General features: G+C 36.3%; 1 protein-coding gene across 3 annotated transcripts in view; it reads left to right on the forward strand.

Annotated features, from left to right (window-relative positions):
• The window catches only part of C11H2orf88 (chromosome 11 C2orf88 homolog), a 61,472-nt gene that overhangs the window by 6,522 nt on the left and 36,424 nt on the right, over positions 1–18,526 (forward strand). The gene's annotated exons all lie outside the window — the stretch shown is intronic.

Here is an 18,526-nt window from a genome sequence, read left to right on the forward strand (position 1 = left end):
CCCAGCTACTTGGGAGGCTGAGGAAGGAGAATCACTTGAACCCAAAAGGTGGAGGTTGCAGTGAGCTGAGATCACTGCGTTGCACTCCAGCCTGGACAGCAAGAGTGAAACTGTCTCAAAAAAAAAAAAAAAATTATTCTGGAAAGCCAGGCATGGTGGTTCACATCTGTAATCCATCCCAGCACTTTGAGAGGCTAAGATGGGAGAATTGCTTGAGCCCAGGAGTTCAAGACCAGCCTGGGCAATATAGTGAGACTTCATTTGTACAAAAAAAGGTTAAAAATTAGCCAGACGTGGTAGCCCAGGTCTGTAGTCCCAGCTACTCAGGAGGCTGACATGGAAGAATCACTTGAGCCCAGGACGTGCAGGTTGTAGTAAGCAGAGATCACATGACACAGTGAGACCTTGTTCTAGAGATGTCTCCAAATCAGTAGTAGATAGAACTCTTCCTTTTTCTTTTTTGCAGATGCATAGTTTTCTATTGTATAGATATACTGTGATTTATTCAACCAGTTCCCTACTGCTGGATACTTGTGTTCTAATTTTTTGCTTTACGAACAAAAAAATTGCAATTGATTATACAACTATCATATTAGCATAGATACTATCTATATAATATACAGTCATGCACTGCATAACAATGTTTTGGTCAATGACCGACTGCATATACTATGGCCATCCCATAAGATTATAATACCATATTTTTACTGTACCTTTTCTGTGTTTAGGTACACAAATACTTAGATAGTGTTATAATTGCCTGTGGTATTCAGTACAGTCACATGTGGTACAGGTTTGTAGCCTAGGAGCAATAGGCTATACCTTACAGCCTGAGTTTCTAACTAGGTTTGTGTAGATACACTCTGTGAGTTCACACAATGACTAAATCTCCTAATAATACATTTCTCAGAACGTATTTCTGTTATTAAGCAACTCATGATTCTCTCTCTCTCTCTATATATATATATGTGGGTGTAATATATATATATGTATATGTATATATGTATGTATATATAAAAAGAAATGTATATAACTATATATATATAAAAAAAGAGATTCTTAGAAATGAATCAAAGGTAAATGCATCTGAAATTTTAGTAGATATTTCCAGAAACCCCTTCCTGATGGTTATTCCATTTTTCTTTTTTTTTTTACATTTTTATTTTTATTTTTTATTTTTCCATAAGTTATTGGGGTACAGCTGGTATTTGGTTACATGAATAAGTTCTTTAGTGGTGATTTGTAAGATTTTGGTGCACCCATCACCCAAGCAGTATACGCTGTACCATATTTGTAGTCTTTTATCCCTCACCACCCTCCCAATCTTCCCCCAGGTCCCCAAAGTCCATTGTATCATTCTTATGCCTTTGTGTCCTCATAGCTTAGCTCCCAAATGATGTTTGGTTTTCCATAACTGAGTTACTTCATTTAGAATAATAGTCTCCAATCTCATCCAGGTCACTGCAAATGCTGTTAATTCATTCCTTTTTATGACTGCATAGTATTCTGTCATTTTTATATATCACAGTTTCTTTATCCACTCGTTGATCGATGGCATTTGGGTTGGTTTTGCTATTGTGAATTGTGCCACTATAAACATGCATGTGCAAGTATCTTTTTTGAATTATGACTTATTTTCCTCTGGGTAGATACCCAGTAGTGGGATTGCTGGATCAAATGGTAGTTCTACTTTTAGTTCTTTAAGGAATCTCCACACTCTTTTCCATAGCAGCTGTACTAGTTTACATTCCCATCAGCAATGTAGAATTGTTCCCTTTTCACCGCATCCATGCAAGCATCTACTGTTTTTTGATTTTTTGATTATGTTCATTCTTGCAGGAATAAGGTGGCATTGCATTATGGTTTTGATTTGCATTTCCCTGATCATTAGTGATGTTGAACAATTTTTCATGTTTGTTGGCCATTTGTATATCTTCTTTTGAGAATTGTCTTTTCATGTCCTTAGCCCACTTATTGATGGGATAATTTTTTTCTTACTGATTTGTTTGAGTTTATTATAGATTCTGGATATTAGTCCTTTGTCAGATGTATAGATTGTGAAGATTTTCTCCCACTTTGTGGGTTGTCTGTTTACTCTGCTGACTGTACATTTTGGCGTGCAAAAGCTCTTTAGTTTAATTAGGTCCCAGCTGTTTATCTTTGTTTTTATTGCATTTGCTTTTGGGTTCTTGGTCATGAAATCCTTGCCTAAGCCAATGTCTAGAAGGGTTTTTCCAATGTTATCTTCTAGAATTTTTATAGTTTCAGGTCTTAGTTTAAGTCCTTAATCCATCTTGAGTTGATTTTTGTATAAAGTGAGAGATGAGGATCCAGTTTCATTATCCTACATGTGGCTTGCCAATTATCCTAGCACCATTTGTTGAAAAGGGTGTCCTTTCCCTACTTTATGTTTTTGTTTGCTTTGTCAAAGATCAGTTGGCTGTAAGTATTTTGGTTTATTTCTGGATTCTCTATTCTGTTCCATTGGTCTATGTGCCTATTTTTATACCAGTACTATGCTGTTTTGGTGACTATGGCCTTATAGTATAGTTTGAAATCAGGTAGTGTGATGCCTCATTTGTTCGTTTTGCTTAGTCTTGCTTTGGCTATACGGGCTTTTTTTTGGTTCCATGTGAATTTTAGAATTGTTTTTTCTAACTATGTGAAGAATGATGGTGGTATTTTGGTAGGGATTGTGTGTTAAATTTGTAGATTGCTTTTAGCAGTATGGACATTTTCACAATATTGGTTCTATGCATTCATGAGCATGGGATGTGTTTCCATTTGTTTTTGTTGTCTGTGATTTCTATCAGCAGAGTTTTGTAGTTTTCCTTGTAGAGGTCTTTCAATTCCTTGGTTAGGTATATTTCTAAGGTTTTTTTGTTGTTGTTGTTGGAGCTATTGTAAAAGGGGTTGAGTTCTTGATTTGATTCTCTGCTTGGTCACTGTTGGTATATAGAAGAGCTACTGATTTGTGTACATTCATCTTGTATCTGGAAACTTTGCTGAATTATTTTTGTTCTAGGAGCTTTCTGGAGGAGTCCTTAGGGTTTTCAAGGTAAACGATCATATCATCAGCAAACAGTGACAGTTTGACTTCCTCTTTACCAATGTGGATGCCCTTTATTTCTTTCTCTTGTCTGATTGCTCTGGCTAGGACTTTCAGTACTATGTTGAAGAGGAGTGGTGAGGGTGGGCATCCTTGTCTTCTTCCAGTTCTCAGAGGGAATGCTTTCAACTTTTCCCCATTCAGTATTATGTTGGCTGTGGCTTTGTCATAGATGGCTTTTATTACATTAAGGTATGTCCCTTGTTTGCTGATTTTGCTGAAAGTTTTAATCATAAATTGATGCTGGATTTTGTCAAATGTTTTTTCCGCATCTATTGAGATGATCATATGATTTTTGTTTTTAATTCTGTTTATGTGGTGAATGACATTTATTGATTCACACATGTTAAACCATTCCTGCATCCCTGGTATGAAACCCACTTGATCATGGTGGATTATCTTTTTGATATGTTGCTGGATTCAGTTAGCTAGTATTTTGTTAAGGATTTTAGCATCAATGTTCATCAAGGATATCAGTCTGTAGTTTTCTTTTTTGGTTACGCCCTTTCCTGGTTTTGGTATTAGGGTGATGTTGGCTTCATAAAATGAATTAGGGAGGGTTCCTTCTTTCTCTATCTTGTGGAATAGTGTCAAAAGGATTGGTACCAATTCTCCTTTGAATGTCTGGTAGAATTCTGCTGTGAATCCATCTGGTCCTGGACTATTTTTGTTGGTAATTTTTTAATTACCATTTTAATCTTGCTGCTTGTTATTGGTCTGTTCAGGGTATCTAATTCTTCCTGATTTAAGCTAGGAGGATTGTATTTTTCCAGGAACTTACCCATCTCTTCTAAGTGTTCTAGTTTATGTGTGTAAAGGTGTTCATAAAGTAGCCTTGAATGATCTTGTATTTCGGTGGTGCCAGTTGTAATATCTCCTGTTTCGTTTCTTAGTGAGGTTATTTAGATTTTCTCTCTTCTTTTCTTGGTCAATTTTGCTAATGGTCTATCAATTTTACCTTATCTTTTCTTTCTTTCTTTCTTTTTTTTTTTTTTTTTTTTGAGATAGAGTTTCACTCTTGTTGCCCAGGCTGGAGTGCAATGGTATGATCTCGGCTCACTGCAACCTCTGCCTCTCAGGTTCAAGCGATTCTCCTGCCTCAGCCTCCTGAGTAGCTGGGATTAAAGGCATGTGCCACCACACCTGGCTAATTTTGTATTTTTAGTAGAGATGGGGTTTCACCATGTTGGTCAGGCTGGTCTTGAACTCCCAACCTCAGGTGATCCACCTGCCTCAGCCTCCCAAAGTGCTGGGATTACAGGAAAGAGCCACTACACCCATTATTTTTCAAAGAACCAGCTTTTTCTTTCATTTATCTTTTGTATTTTTTTGTTTCAATTTCACTTAGTTCTCTGATCTTGGTAATTTCCTTTCTTCTGCTGGGTTTGGGTTTGGTTTGTTCTTGTTTCTCTAGTTTGTTGAGGTGTGACCTTAGAGTGTGAGTTTGTGCTCTTTCAGCATTTTTTATGTCGGTGCTTAGGGCTATGAACTTTCCTCTTAGCATCGCCTTTGCTGTATCCCACGGTTTAGATAGGTTGTGTCATTATTGTCATTCAGTTCAAAGAATTTTAAATTTCCATCTTTATTTTGTTTTTGACCCACTGCTCATTCAGGAGCGAGTTATTTAATTTCCATATATGTGCATGGTTCTGAAGGTTCCTTTTGGAGTTGATTTCCAGTTTTATTCCACTGTGGTCTGAGAGAGTGCTTGATATAATTTCAGTTTTCTTAAATTGATGGAGGTTTTATGGCCTATCATATAGTCTATCTTGGAGAAAGTTCCATGCACTGTTGAATAGAATGTGTATTCTGCAGTTGTTGGATGAAGTGTTCTGTACATATCTGTTAAGTCCATTGGTTCCAAGGTATATTTTAAATCCATTGTTTCTTTGTTGACTTTCTGTCTTGATGGCTGGTCTAGTGCTGTCAGTGGAGTACTGAAATCTCCCACTATTATTGTGTTGCTGCCTATCTCTAGAAGGATTATGGCTGTCTCTGCCGAGTCATGCAGGTTGTCAGGGAAGCGGGGGAAAGCCAGCAGTCACAGGCCTCACCCAGCTCCCGTGCAAACCGAAGGGCCGGTTTCACTCCCACTGTGCCCCCTGCAACAGCCCCCAGTCTGTTTCCAGGCAGACAGCATGACAGGCTTGAAAACTTGCCCTGGGCTACCCACCTCCCAGCTGCAAATCCCCCACCTGTGGAGTCTGCACACAGGATTTGCACCCTCCCCTGAGTTCTGGCCAGGAGGCTTCTCACCCCATTCAAATTGTTACAAAGTTCAGCTGGAGATTTCCTTCTCCCTGTGGAGTTTCACTCCCTGCTCCTCTGGTCACTCTCCTAATGGATCTCTGTGGTGCCAGGCAGGAATGGCCTGCTAGGGGATGCAGCGAGCTCCCACGTCCTTTCTGCTGCTTCCTCTACCACTGTTTTTCACTCGGCTCTCCAAATTGACTCGGCTCCAGGTAAAGTCAGAAATTTCTCCCACAAACAGACCGTCAGCCTCTCCAGTGGGAGGTGTTTGGGAGAGGATGGTCTCCCTTTCCCAATTCTGCAGTTGGGGCACTTAGAGTATTTGGGTCCTGGGTCCTGCAGGAGCAGTCCACTTCCTTCAGAGGGTGTGTGGGTCCTCTCAGGATTGCTGGTTTGTTCTTGCAGTAAGTCTGGAGCTAAAATTCAAATGCGAGCTTCTGCAAACCGCTCTGTCCGGAGCTGCAATCTAGTCCTGCTTCCCGTCCGCCATGATCTCCTGCTTTTTTTTTTTTTTTTCATTATTCCTTTTTTCTACTCCCACCAGCAATATTTGAAAGTGTCTGTTTCCCCATAGCCTCTCCAATAATGTACTATAGGAGTTTTGGATTTTGCCAGATAGTTGAGGAATTCTATCTCAGTGTAATATTAATTTGTATTTTTATTGGTGAAGTTTAGCATCATCTCATTTTTTTAGTGGGTATTTGTATTTTTTCTGTGAACTATTCGTTCATATTCTTTGCTTACTTGTCTATAAAATTGGCCTTTTCATTCACTATTTCTAGAAGTTTTTATATAAGAATACATATAAGCACTCAGTTTGTGCTATGAATTGCAAATGTCTTTCCTATTTGTCATTTCTGTTTTGATTTTGCTAATGGGATATTTTTGACAAACATAAATGTTTGGTTTATTTGTGTTTACATTTGACTATTATGCTATCCAGATTTTTTTTTTAATTTTAAGTTCTAGGATACATGTGCAGGACATGCAGATTTGTTACATAGGTAAACGTGTGCTATGGTGGTTTGCTGCACCTACCAACCCATCATTTAGGTGTTAAGCCCCGCATGCATTAGCTATTTATCCTGATGCTCTCCCTTTCCCCATCCCCCATGACAGGCCACAGTGTTGTTCCCCTCCCTGTGTCCATGTGTTTTCATTGTTCAGCTTCTATTTGTAAGCAAGAATAAGCAGTGTTTGGTTTTCTGTTTCTGTGTTAGTTTGCTGAGGATAATGGGTTCCAGCTCCAACCAGGTCCCTGCAAAGGACATGATCTAGTTCCTTTTTATGGCTGCATAGTATTCCATGGTGTATATGTACCACATTTTCTTTATCCAGTCTATCATTGGTGGGCATTTGGGTTGATCCCATGTCTTTGCTATTATGAATAGTGCTGTAATGAACAAACCAAGCAACTATCCAGACTTTGATTTATAGTTAGAAAGGTCTTGGCCAAGCTGGGCATGGTGGCTCACACCTGTATCCCAGCACTTTGAGAGGCCAAGGCGGTCAGATCACTTGAGGCCAGGAGTTCAAGACCAGCCTGGCCAACATAGTGAAATCTTGTTTCTACTAAAAATATAAAAAATAAGCCAGGCATGGTGGCAGGCGCCTGTAATCCCAGCTACTTGGGAGGCTGAGGCACAAGAATTGCTTTAATCTGGGAGGCGGAGGTTGCAGTGAGCTGGGATTGCGCCACTGCACTCCAGAGCGAGACTCTGTCTCAATTAAAAAAACAAAAAACAAAAAACAAAGAGAGGTCTTGGCCAGGCTCCATGACTCACTCCTCTAATTCCAGTGCTTTGAGAGGCTAAAGTGGGAGGATCGCTGGAGGCCAGGAGTTTGAGACCAGCCTGAGCGACAGAATGAGACTCCATCACTACAAAAAATTAAAAAATATTTTTAATTTAGGCATGATTCTAATAAATATCACCTATGTTGTTTTCTAATACTTTTATCATTTCATTTTTTTACATTCAAAGTGTTGCTCCATTTGGGCCTATTTCTGTATCCCCATAACATAGCATGAGTACAGAACTGGCTTTCGTTTCTTTCAACTTGCCACTCCATTTCCCCAACACTATTTATTTATTTAAAAGTCCGTCTTAACTTTGATTTGGCATGCAGTCTTCATTGTGCACTAAATCCCCATGTGCATTCAAGTCTTTCTCTGGACTTTTTCTACTCTGTTTCATTAGTCTGTCTTTTCATAAGCCAATCCTACATTCTTAATTATTGATGCATTATAGTATGTTTAAACCCCTAATAAGAATAGTACTTTTATTGCTTTTATTTATCAGAATTTCATAGGCTATTTTTTGTTCACTTTTTCCCCCATAGGAATTTTTTAATTGGTTTGTCTAGTTCCAGGAAAGAAAATCTGTATTTTTTGTTATTATTGTTCCTTAGTAACTTATAAATGTAATACAACTGCTTTATGATAGTGAGTCTTTCTGTTAAAGAACACAGTCTTTACATTTGTCTAAGTTAACTTTTGTATCCTTTTTATTAGAAAGTTTCTCCTCTAGGTTCTGAACATTTCTTAAATAATTCTTAATACTTTGTCACTTGTTATTATCAATGTGGGATTTAATTGCCCATTCTTTCTTTCTTTTTTTTTTGAAATGAAGTCTTGCTCTGTCGCCTAGCCTGGAGTGCAGTGGCGTGATTACGGCTCACTGCAAGCTCTGCCTCCTGGGTTCATGCCATTCTTCTGCCTCAGCCTCCTGAGTAGCTGGGACTACAGGTGCCCACCACGACGCCCGGCTAATTTTTTGTATTTTTAGTAGAGACAGGGTTTCACCGTGTTAGCCAGGATGGTCTCGATCTCCTGACCTCGGGATCCGCCCACCTCGGCCTCCCAAAGTGCTGGGATTACAGGCATGAGCCACCGTGCCCGGCCACTTGCCCATTATTTCTAAGTCATGGTTTACATATATGAAGACTATTAATTTCTGTGTATTAATAATTTTATATCCTGCTACTTTGCTGAATTTTCTTATAATCATTTTCATTTGGTATCTGCTGGATTTTTCAGGTATACAATCTTACCATCTGAAAATATAGAAATATATTTTTTTCCCAATTTTTATACCTCTAATTTTCTATGGTATTGGAGGTATAGCCGATCAATTAGACAATGTTAACTAGTAGTGGTGATTTTGGGTATCTTTGTCTAGTTCCAGACCTTAGGAAGAATATCTTCAGTGTTTCTCCACTAGGAAATGGGCTAGCCTTAAAGTTGAGATAAAATATGTATAATTGTATAATGTTTTCATCAATTCTTATTTTGAGTGCTTTTTAAAAAATCAAGAATAGTTTTGGTTTTCATTAAATTCCTTTTAGCAACTATAAATATAAACATAATTTTCCATCATAAATTTATTAATATGGTAAATTACATTAATATATCTTGTATTATTGAGTTATTCTTGCATTCTTACACAAGCATTGAGAAGGAGTCTCACTCGATCATGGTATATTCTCTTAATGTGCTAATTTGTTAATATTTTATTAAGTCTTCTGAATTGACATTCATAACTAAAGTTGATAATTCTTTTTTGCAATCTATTAGGCTTTAGTATCATCAACGTTATAACTTATAGTCTGGAATTTTTCATTTTCCTAAAATCTGAAACAGTTCAAATAGCATTACCTACTCTCTAAAGATTCCTCTGTGAGATGAGATGGGTACATTTTGGAGTTGAGGAGATATTTGCAACATATGTAAGCAATAATTAAGCTATTTTGCAACCTCTTCTTTAGGATTTCCCCCTATTTCAACACAAAATTTCAATATTATCTTACAGCATTTAACCTTGATATTTTTAATTATGCTTATGCTTCTATAATCTATTAATTTCGATAGTAATTGACCCCTGTGGAATTTCTGAGTCTGCTGGGGTGAGTTTTGAATGATTTAGTTTTCCTGGAAAAATCATTTGTTTCATCTTCCAAGTTTTCAAATTTATTTGCACTGAGTTGTGCAAAGCACCTTCATAATCCCTTTTGTTTCTGTTACTCTTCATTTCTTATTTTTTTTAACCATTTGCTGTATTTTAGTTTGGAAAGCGAATTAATCTGTCTTATTTTTAGTGTATTTCTGTTTCTCCTTGTAGATTCTATAGCTTTGACTTCATGCAAGTAATTGCTAAGTTGTTTGGTACACAGATATTCATAACTAATCTTCCTTGTGAATTCTCATACTTAGCATTTTTAAAAAATCTTTATAAATCGCTTTTGGGTGTGAGTTCTATATTTACTGATTCAAATCACTGCCTGTGCTTTCTTTTAGTTCATATTTGCTCATACTGTTATCTTAATTGAGTTGCATTGTCTTAGAAGTGTCTCTTGTATACAACACAGGGCTACATTTTGCTTTATGATAGAAGCATATGACTTATTTCATGCACACAAACACCAAAATTCACATCTAACTATGTTCCACTGGCCAAAGCAAGTTACCTGGCAGTCTAGATTCAAAGAGTAGAAATAAACTTCACTCCTAGGGAGAAGTTACACAATATTGTGGCCATTTGGGTAGGGAATGGATCTACTGCAGGCTGTGAGGTGGACTGCCTGTGTAAGAGCTAACTGGGAGTGTAGAAGAGATCTGTGTTTGGAGGCAGGTCTCCTACTTGAGTGAAATGTGCAGTTGGCAGACACTCCCACCGCTTTTCTAAGGCTTACTTAAGAACCATACATGCACTGGAAGAGAAAGCCAGCATTTGAACTTGTGCTCCTCAGAGTACATGGATGGCTATTCATTAGCTGCAGAAGCAGGGACAGCCAACACAGAGGGCTCCAACTTTCCCCAGTCAAGGAGGGGGACATTTTCTCTCCTCCCTTCCCCTCTTTTGCCCCAATTACAGAAGAGCTACAACAGAGAGAGTAAGGAGGTATCTGGGAACCAGACCCTTGCCCTTCATTCTCACTCTAAGCTGATAGAAACACAGTTTTTGCCTAAGTTAAGGGAGGGTAGGAGAAGAACTAACAATCAGAATAATGTATTTCTGATGGTTGAAAATGGCTAAATGGCTACAGAATCTGGCCAAGATATCATTAAAGGAGCCTCTTCACAGGAAGAATTTAATAAAGTGCAAAGTATAGGCAAGAAAAAGAAAATAGGAAGCAGAGGCGGTAGGTGAAAAAAAGAAGGGGGCATAATTAATACAATATAATGAATAGAATAACTATTAGATTAGACTAGAAGAGGGCAAGGTCCTAGAGGAAGTTGAATGGGGTGGTATCAATGCAGCCTGGACTTGAACAGGAGCAAACAAACTTCATCTTTTAAGATTGGAGAAAAAGGTATTAAGAACTGATATGAACAGGTGATTGTGCAGACAGGAGTCTGGAAAGCTAATAACTTCAATTTTTTTAATGAAGTAGGAAGTAAGAATGTCTGGTGAGAAAGAGAGTACCTTGAACAATGAGGAGCTTTAGAATGGTCATTGGAATACTAAGGTTGAAATTAACCTAAGGTGGATAGATTAAAAATACTTTTCTCTGTGCTAGCAACAAGCTATAAAAGAGGAAAAAAATTTTAAAGGACCTCCTGAAAAATAATAGAATGATACACAAAGACATTAAATAATAAATTTTTAGGTATATTTAGTATAAAAACGTGAATGCTCCCCCAAATCAAGTAAATGTAATACAATTCTAATTTAAATTTGCATAGGGTTTTGGGGGAATTGGATAAAGTGATCTTAAAGGCTATATGGAATAATTAATGTAAAAAGGAAAACTGGTGAGGAGTGACCTGCCTCACTAGATTGGAGCATATCATGACCTCCTTATTGGCTTTGGTTTTGGCTTAAAAAAAGATAAGTCAGAAGAATAGAATAGAGGGCTCAGAAGTAGACTCAGTACATGTGGATATTTGATATTTAATAAAAATTGTATTTCAGTTAAAAGGAGAAAAGATGGGTTATTTTAAAAATGGTGCTGATCCAACATCCTATTAATCTGGAAAAAAAGTATTAATATATTGAGATAAGTTCCAGATTGATTAAAGAAAAAAGAAGTAATAGATTTTATATACATACAAACATCCTTCAAATTGTTGATTAACCAAGATAGGACCTAGAAGTTATAAAGGACAAGACACACATAATTTCAAAATCTGTGTGACAGATGATTAAATTTAAATCAAAAGAAAATGAATGCTATGCTTTATTGAAAAATTTTTAAAAAGGGAATGATAAATTAGGGGAAATTATTTATTTGAAACACATGATAGAGAAAATTTGGACTATACAAAAGTGCTGTTACAAATGAATAAAACATAAATAACCAAAAAGAAACAACGGGCAAATTAGATTTGCAGAAAAGGGAATCCAAATGGCCAATAAACATGAAATCATTCTCAGCCTTGCTGGGAGTTAGGGAAATGCAAATAAAATAACAACAATATATCATGTCATAGCCATTAGACTAGCAAAAATTGACAGTGAAAATTGCTGCTGAAAAGGTTTGGGGAGAAGAGTACTCTCATATATGTGGAAATGTTCATTGTTTCAGTCTTTCAAAAATGTAATCTGGTATTATCCATTGTAATTAAAAATACATTTACTTATCCCATCATAGGAATCTATCCCATGGAAATAAAATCACTACTAGGTAAGGTATACACACAGTTATGTTAATTGCATCATTGTTTGTACTAATGGAAGACTGGAGACAGAGTGAGTGCCCCTCAGTAGACAAATGGCTCAATATACTGTATTACAGCACACTCATATCATTAGTTTCATACAGCCATTAAAAGAAATCAATTCGGTTCTTATAAAGGACTTCCCCTGAGCTAGGCCCTCTTTTGATCCTCACCACAACCTTATGTGGTAGGTGGTAATAATTTTACAGAGTAGGAAACTGAAGCACAGAGAGTTTTTAAAAACATACCCAAGGCCTCACAGAACTACATTCAAAATCTCTCTATTTTCTCTTTATGCCAGTTGATTTGGAGAGATTTTGAAATATATTGTTCATCAGTATGAAAATCTTAATACAGAGAAGAATATAAAATAAGATCACAGTATTATAAAACAAATGACTCCCTAAACTTGTACACACACACACACACACACACACACACACAATCACAGGATGCTATATATCTAGAATAGGTTTGTACTCCAGGAAAGAAGGTTAAATATTAGGTTGTTAACATTTTAACTTTTGGAAGAACTACATTTACTATTCATGGTAAAAAAAATTATGGATATAATTTCATAAAGCTATGTATAAAGGAATGACCACCTTTCATGGTTATCTGATGGGGGATAGATTTTATATGATTTTTATTTTTACATTTGTTTTTAATTACTTAATTGTATTTTTTTAAATGAGCATAGATAATTGAGGGAAGGGGAGACTATATCCATTGTGGGAAAAATTTACATTAATGGAGACATAATAATGATAATTTTATAAATTCGCCTCAAGACTATGTCTCACATGTCTCTAGAACTTAAAACAAATTAATGCTAACAAGAAAAGGTTTAGTTATTACATATAAGACTTAAAATGTAATGCTCCAAACATCAGGTCTTGAAAATGAGGGAAGAGAGAGACCCTCTCATATTGTTTTATATTATTTTATACTCAGTACCTGTTTTAAGAAAAAAACAAGGAAGTGAAATCAAAGACAGGCAGCCCGGCGCCAGGCCCAAAACCGGACCTGGGCCTAAACCTAGTAGTTAAAAAACCTAGTAGTTAAAAATCAACTCATGACTTAGAAACCGATATTATTCATAGATTCCAGATATTGTATAGAAGAACATTGTGAAACTCCCTGCCCAGTTCTGTTTCTGTCTGACCACCGGTGCATGCAGCCCCTGTCACGTACTCCTTGCTTGCTCAAATCAATCACGACCCTTTCATGTAAAATCTTTAGTGTTGTGAGCCCTTAAAAGGGACAGAAAGTGTGCACTCGGGGAGCTCGGATTTTAAGGCAGTAGCTTGCTGATGCTCCCAGCTGAATAAAGCCCTTCCTTCTACAACTCGGTGTCTGAGAGGTTTTGTCTGCGGCTTGTCCTGCTACAAAAGCAGGGTTTTTTTTGCAGAAGTAAAATTCAATCTATATTTTAGTGTATGCAGACCTCTCAAACAAGCAGTTTCATTTAAAAAATTGGTGATGTATTTCTCACATTAACAAATTTGAAGTAAATTTAACAGTGTGTTTCACCTATTGAATAGGAAATGGTAAGAATTTGTATATAGATTCTAGGTAAATATTTATATACTTTAAATGAATTTTGCCATAAACAGGCTGTACTTACATTACTTTTAATGATATTGATTAAATTTTAAATTCCTGAGGGGATTCATAGTATCATGTTATCATTTAAGAGATTTTTTTCTTTTTTGATTCTGTTCTCCCTGGCTATCATCATCTTGGCATTTATGCAGACCCTGTGGTGCAGAGAAATAGTGGACCCAGGTCCCAAAGTTCTCCCTGAATGGCAGAGCATGCATAAGAGGCAGATCTAAAAGTGATGAGGCAGAACAGATATGATCACAGGGCAGAAGCCTCACAGAAGCAGGGGAAACATCCCTGTTTGGAGTTGGGAGTGGGCAGGAGAATTTCTGTTGCTATCCATTTGGAGAGAAGGCTGCAGGAGAAGGGCTATCCTCAGAGGAGGCCTAGGATTCCTGTAGGGCCTGGAGGTGAAGAAACTTCTAAGACAAGATGAGGATGCAGGAAGTTGATGAGCAAGGGATTAGGATTCCAAAGGCTGCAGTGGAAGGGGCTGTGATGCAGGATAATAGTGAGAGTCACCAAAGCTGAGAAAATACAGAAGGGCGTAGGGAACTAGACAAGGTAGGAGGTCTGAGCTGGGATTAGGCACTTGCCATTCTCCCTGTAAAGGAAAGTTATGATTAGCAGCGATTGGCCTCCACTCAATTGGGTACAAATTATAGTGGTGCCATAACTGCCTAAGGGTCCCAGGCACTTGGACCTGCCTCCAGTATTTGTTATATGGGCATGGTGACAGTGGTGGAACAGAAGGGCAAAGTCTCCCAGGAGGCTCACTTGAGTTCTGGGTTGATGAGTACTGTTGTGCTGAGTCTTTGTATTCTCACTGTCTATATAATCACTTACAATGATTATTTTGTGAATATAAAACATCTACCCTCTGGTTATGAGTTAAACTCTTTAGACTCAGTTTCTGGGGATTTTTGGTTTTCTTCCCTGAATTCAGGACGTGCCCTACTTCAACTTGGGATGCGGACTGCTACAGTGTTGTGGTTCTGTCATACTTGGCTGTGAGTGAGACTCATTTCTTTGAGCTCCCTTTGTTTTGTGAAGCTCAGTGTTCCAAGTTCTCTCATCCCTAAGTTCCTTGGCTGATGACTGCTTCGTAACCACATTCTTCTAGCCAACATGATGTAAACTAACAGAGCTTGCCAGTAGCTCTGTGATCTCTGAGAGATCACTTTAAGAAAAAAGGCTGAATTCATTGACTCACAAAACCAGTCTTTTGGCATACATGGAAGCCAATGAAGAAAGTATGTGAAAAGACAAGTTGCAACAATCTGTTCTTAAGAGCCATTGTTGGCCCCTTCTAAATTTCTGTTCTTTTAACTTTTGAAACTGCTGTCTTTGTATCTGAAAACATTAAGCTATTATGAACTAGAATTTGCCAATGCCAAATTGAAAGCAATTTTATGAGTTTAAAATGTCATTGCCAATAAAACGTTATCAAATACTTTCTTTTAGTATTTCAGTGTAGAGTTGAAACATTTCTTTAGATACAGGCAGGGGAAGTTCAGTTTTGAAGATATAAGTTATAAGTTATGAGCATTTTAAGAGGGACAATCAGGACCTAGCTGAGGTTTTCATGGATCTAGTTTTGATGTGACTTTCAATCTTAGGTTATTTTGATCTTTTCTTTCTATTTCTTAAATTAAGTTGCTTTGCAAACAACTACATATTTAATGGTCTCAGAATAGGTAAATAACATGGTCATTTTACGGGCTGCTATTGGACATTGTTCTAATATCCCCAAACTCTACTCCTATCTAATTTTCTTACCTGTCTGGATGGCACTAGGCTTAGAATAAGATTTTTTTTTTTTTAACCATGGTCATAGTAATATTTGTCCGTGTTTCTCTTTAGTGACCCCTGCCTCAAAATGCCAAACCCAGATATTAGTCTCTTGGCCTTTTGTTTATAGTTCTTATGAAAATTGCATAGCTTATCTGTGCTAAAACGGTAGACTTTAAAATTTATTTTCTCCCATGAGGTTTATAAAACACGACTAAATGAAACTCATGTTTTAGCTTTTGGAATGGGAAACAAATTGGAATATTGGGATATACTTCTTTCCTATTTAATGAAAGTATGACTAGACTTTTGACCTACACTGATTCAGGAAAGTGATGTTAAGGCAAAATGTTTTAGGTAATTAGCTCTCTTTCTTAATTTGTGATTTTTTTTTAAAAAAGAAGAAACTTTGAAAAATTAAAGACAGATACTAAATATTAACTATAAAAGGATTTCAGTATGAGGTATAATAAATGTTTGAAAGATTCCAAGACAGATAAAGTATAAGAATTGCATGGATAAGTAACTTTTAATTCATAATATAACAGTGACATTTTCTTATTTACATTTACATGAAAGTCTAGTCATACTTGCTTTAAATGAAATCTAATCGAGTACTTACAGAGGAAGAACGCTAAGTGTAACTTTATATTTGGTCTTAGATGATTCATTAGAAAATCCTTGATTTATAGATAAGCAAACTGTCTCTAAGAGACTGGAATATTTTTTAAAGCTCCCCAATTTTTTAGGGCCAAAACCAGGGTTTCAACACAGTTCTCTGGATTATTAGACATCATTAAATTAAACTTTCTTTTCTAAAATATACATAGTGGAAAGAGGCTTTCATGAATTGCAGTAAGGTCTTTGTGCTGGTGATTGAAGAAACACCTCATGCTAGGAAATTCTTGCCTCCAGAAATTACCAATATGTCACTTCCTGCAGTGACATATTAATTTGTCACTTTATTTGCCTTAATCAGTCCTACATGAATGGTCCAGTAGGCCTGAACTCAGAATGTAGTTTATACCAGCTTTTAAAAGGCATTTCTTTACCCTATCAAGTAGCATACCTATTAATAGGCATCTAAAATCATACCAAATTTATTTTCCATAAACAATACATCCCAGCTTCTTAGGCCTACATTCTAAACAAGTAGCAAGTAAGTAGACTCTAGGTATAACCATTCCATTGTTTACTATTGTCATGTCATCTTATAGAGAGATCTCTTAGACTCAACACAAAATATCATTCTTTTTTATTTTTGTTGACCTTTGGACAGCCTTTGACTCCTGGCTTAGAAATCAGTTGTAAGACAAAATGCAGTAGCTCAGTATTGATCCCCCTGTTATAGACGCTTATGCAGAAGCAGGAACTGAGCAGTAGAAGTATTCTCTTGTTGGATAAGAAAATATTTGCCAGTTCATTAAATAGGAATGTGTTCTGGACTTACTTTTGCATAAACAAGTTGCATTCATTTTTTTCCCTCTCAGCCACGAAAAAGAAAAGACCCATATTCAGATGATATGAGTTTATTATCTGGAACTAGGAGTGACTTAGAGACTACTGGTTCTATTCTCTAATGACTGCCAGAAAAAAGAAAATGGCTTCAGATCAGCTATCCCAAAATCAAGGTGTTTATTTTTGGTAGACATTTCACCTAGTTTATAATTGACATTTCTATTAATCAAGTTTCCTCAAAGTAATTGTGACTTAGGATGCTCCTTTCTGGTGCAAAGGACGTGACATTTAAATCCAGAGAATACCTCTGGATTAAGATGATTATGTGAGCAAACGTGTTTTCTTCTCATAATTTTACCCTTACCTTCTTTATGACTATCTAGTAGAGTAGAAGAGTCATAAGCAAGATTAATTAGGAGAGCTTATAGGAAATAGAGAAGTTATTATCTTTGTAAATATGAGTAATTTAAAAATTGTAATACAGTAATATTTTAAATTACTTATACACATATTAATTTTATAACTTTCTGTTTAAGCAGAATGTTCTTCTCCCCAGCCACTCTAGGTAATAGTAGTCTAAGTTGGGGAAAAACAGAGTTAAAATCTTTTGAAGGAAAACAAGGCCCAAAATAATGTTGAATATATACAGAAGAGAAGCTTGTAATTAAAAGTCAATGAAAATAAGCTTTGGAAAAAAAGTAGAATTGCTAATAGTGCCACAAAAACAATACCATGCTTCCCACAAAAGAGAGAAGCAAATTCTACTGTAATCTCCGCTACTACATTTATGACTATTGAGGTAAGGCAATAAGGATTTATTTCTTTTGTGTTCTCCATCAGTAAAACTGAAATGATAATATTCCCATGTTTACTTAATAAAATACCAGGAAAATAGTAAGCTGCTTATTTAAGAGCCTTATTTAAGGTTTAACAATAATAAATACAATTCAAACTTAAGCTCCAATGGACATATCAGAGGATTCCTTTGGAGTTTTCTTATTTAAGACTTTGAGCACATGGAAGCAATTTTTTTAGGAGATATTTTAATGAGACTATTTCTTGCCTGGAAAAAAAATGAAGGTAAATTTAAAGCTGAGAAATTATATATTTGTCTAGATATTTGAGAGTAAATCTATTCTTCATATTCCACCCAAAAGAAAAGAATAAAAGTTCTTATATAAGCAAATACTATTAAAAAGCAAGTGGAGTGCATTATATTAAATATGAGTCAGCCTGTTTCAGGATTGACCTCGCCAGATTATTGGATCATCTTGATATAAACATTATGCAACCGATGTGTTTCTTAAGTTTATAGTTTTAGAAATTAGATTTTTATTAGGTCATCCAGGAGATATCAAGTCCTATAAAACTGAGTCTTGCCCTTCATTTACAAATCTGAGGTCTTAGCCTGAAATTCATATTACTTCCTAATATATTTATAACTTCCTTTAGTTTTCATCTGTTTAACAGACATATCTTGAGTTCCCACTGATTACCAGACACTCAACTAGGAATTGGAAATACTTAAAAGACATCATTTCTGCCATTTGAGTGAGGATACTAAATACAAACAATTTATTATAATTATTTATTGTTATGGATACGTACATAAAATGTAGTAGGAAGACAGGGGAAAGATCTAAATCAATGACTCA

Source organism: Pongo abelii, chromosome 11, assembly GCF_028885655.2.
Source record: "Pongo abelii isolate AG06213 chromosome 11, NHGRI_mPonAbe1-v2.0_pri, whole genome shotgun sequence".
Taxonomy (NCBI): Eukaryota; Metazoa; Chordata; class Mammalia; order Primates; family Hominidae; genus Pongo; species Pongo abelii.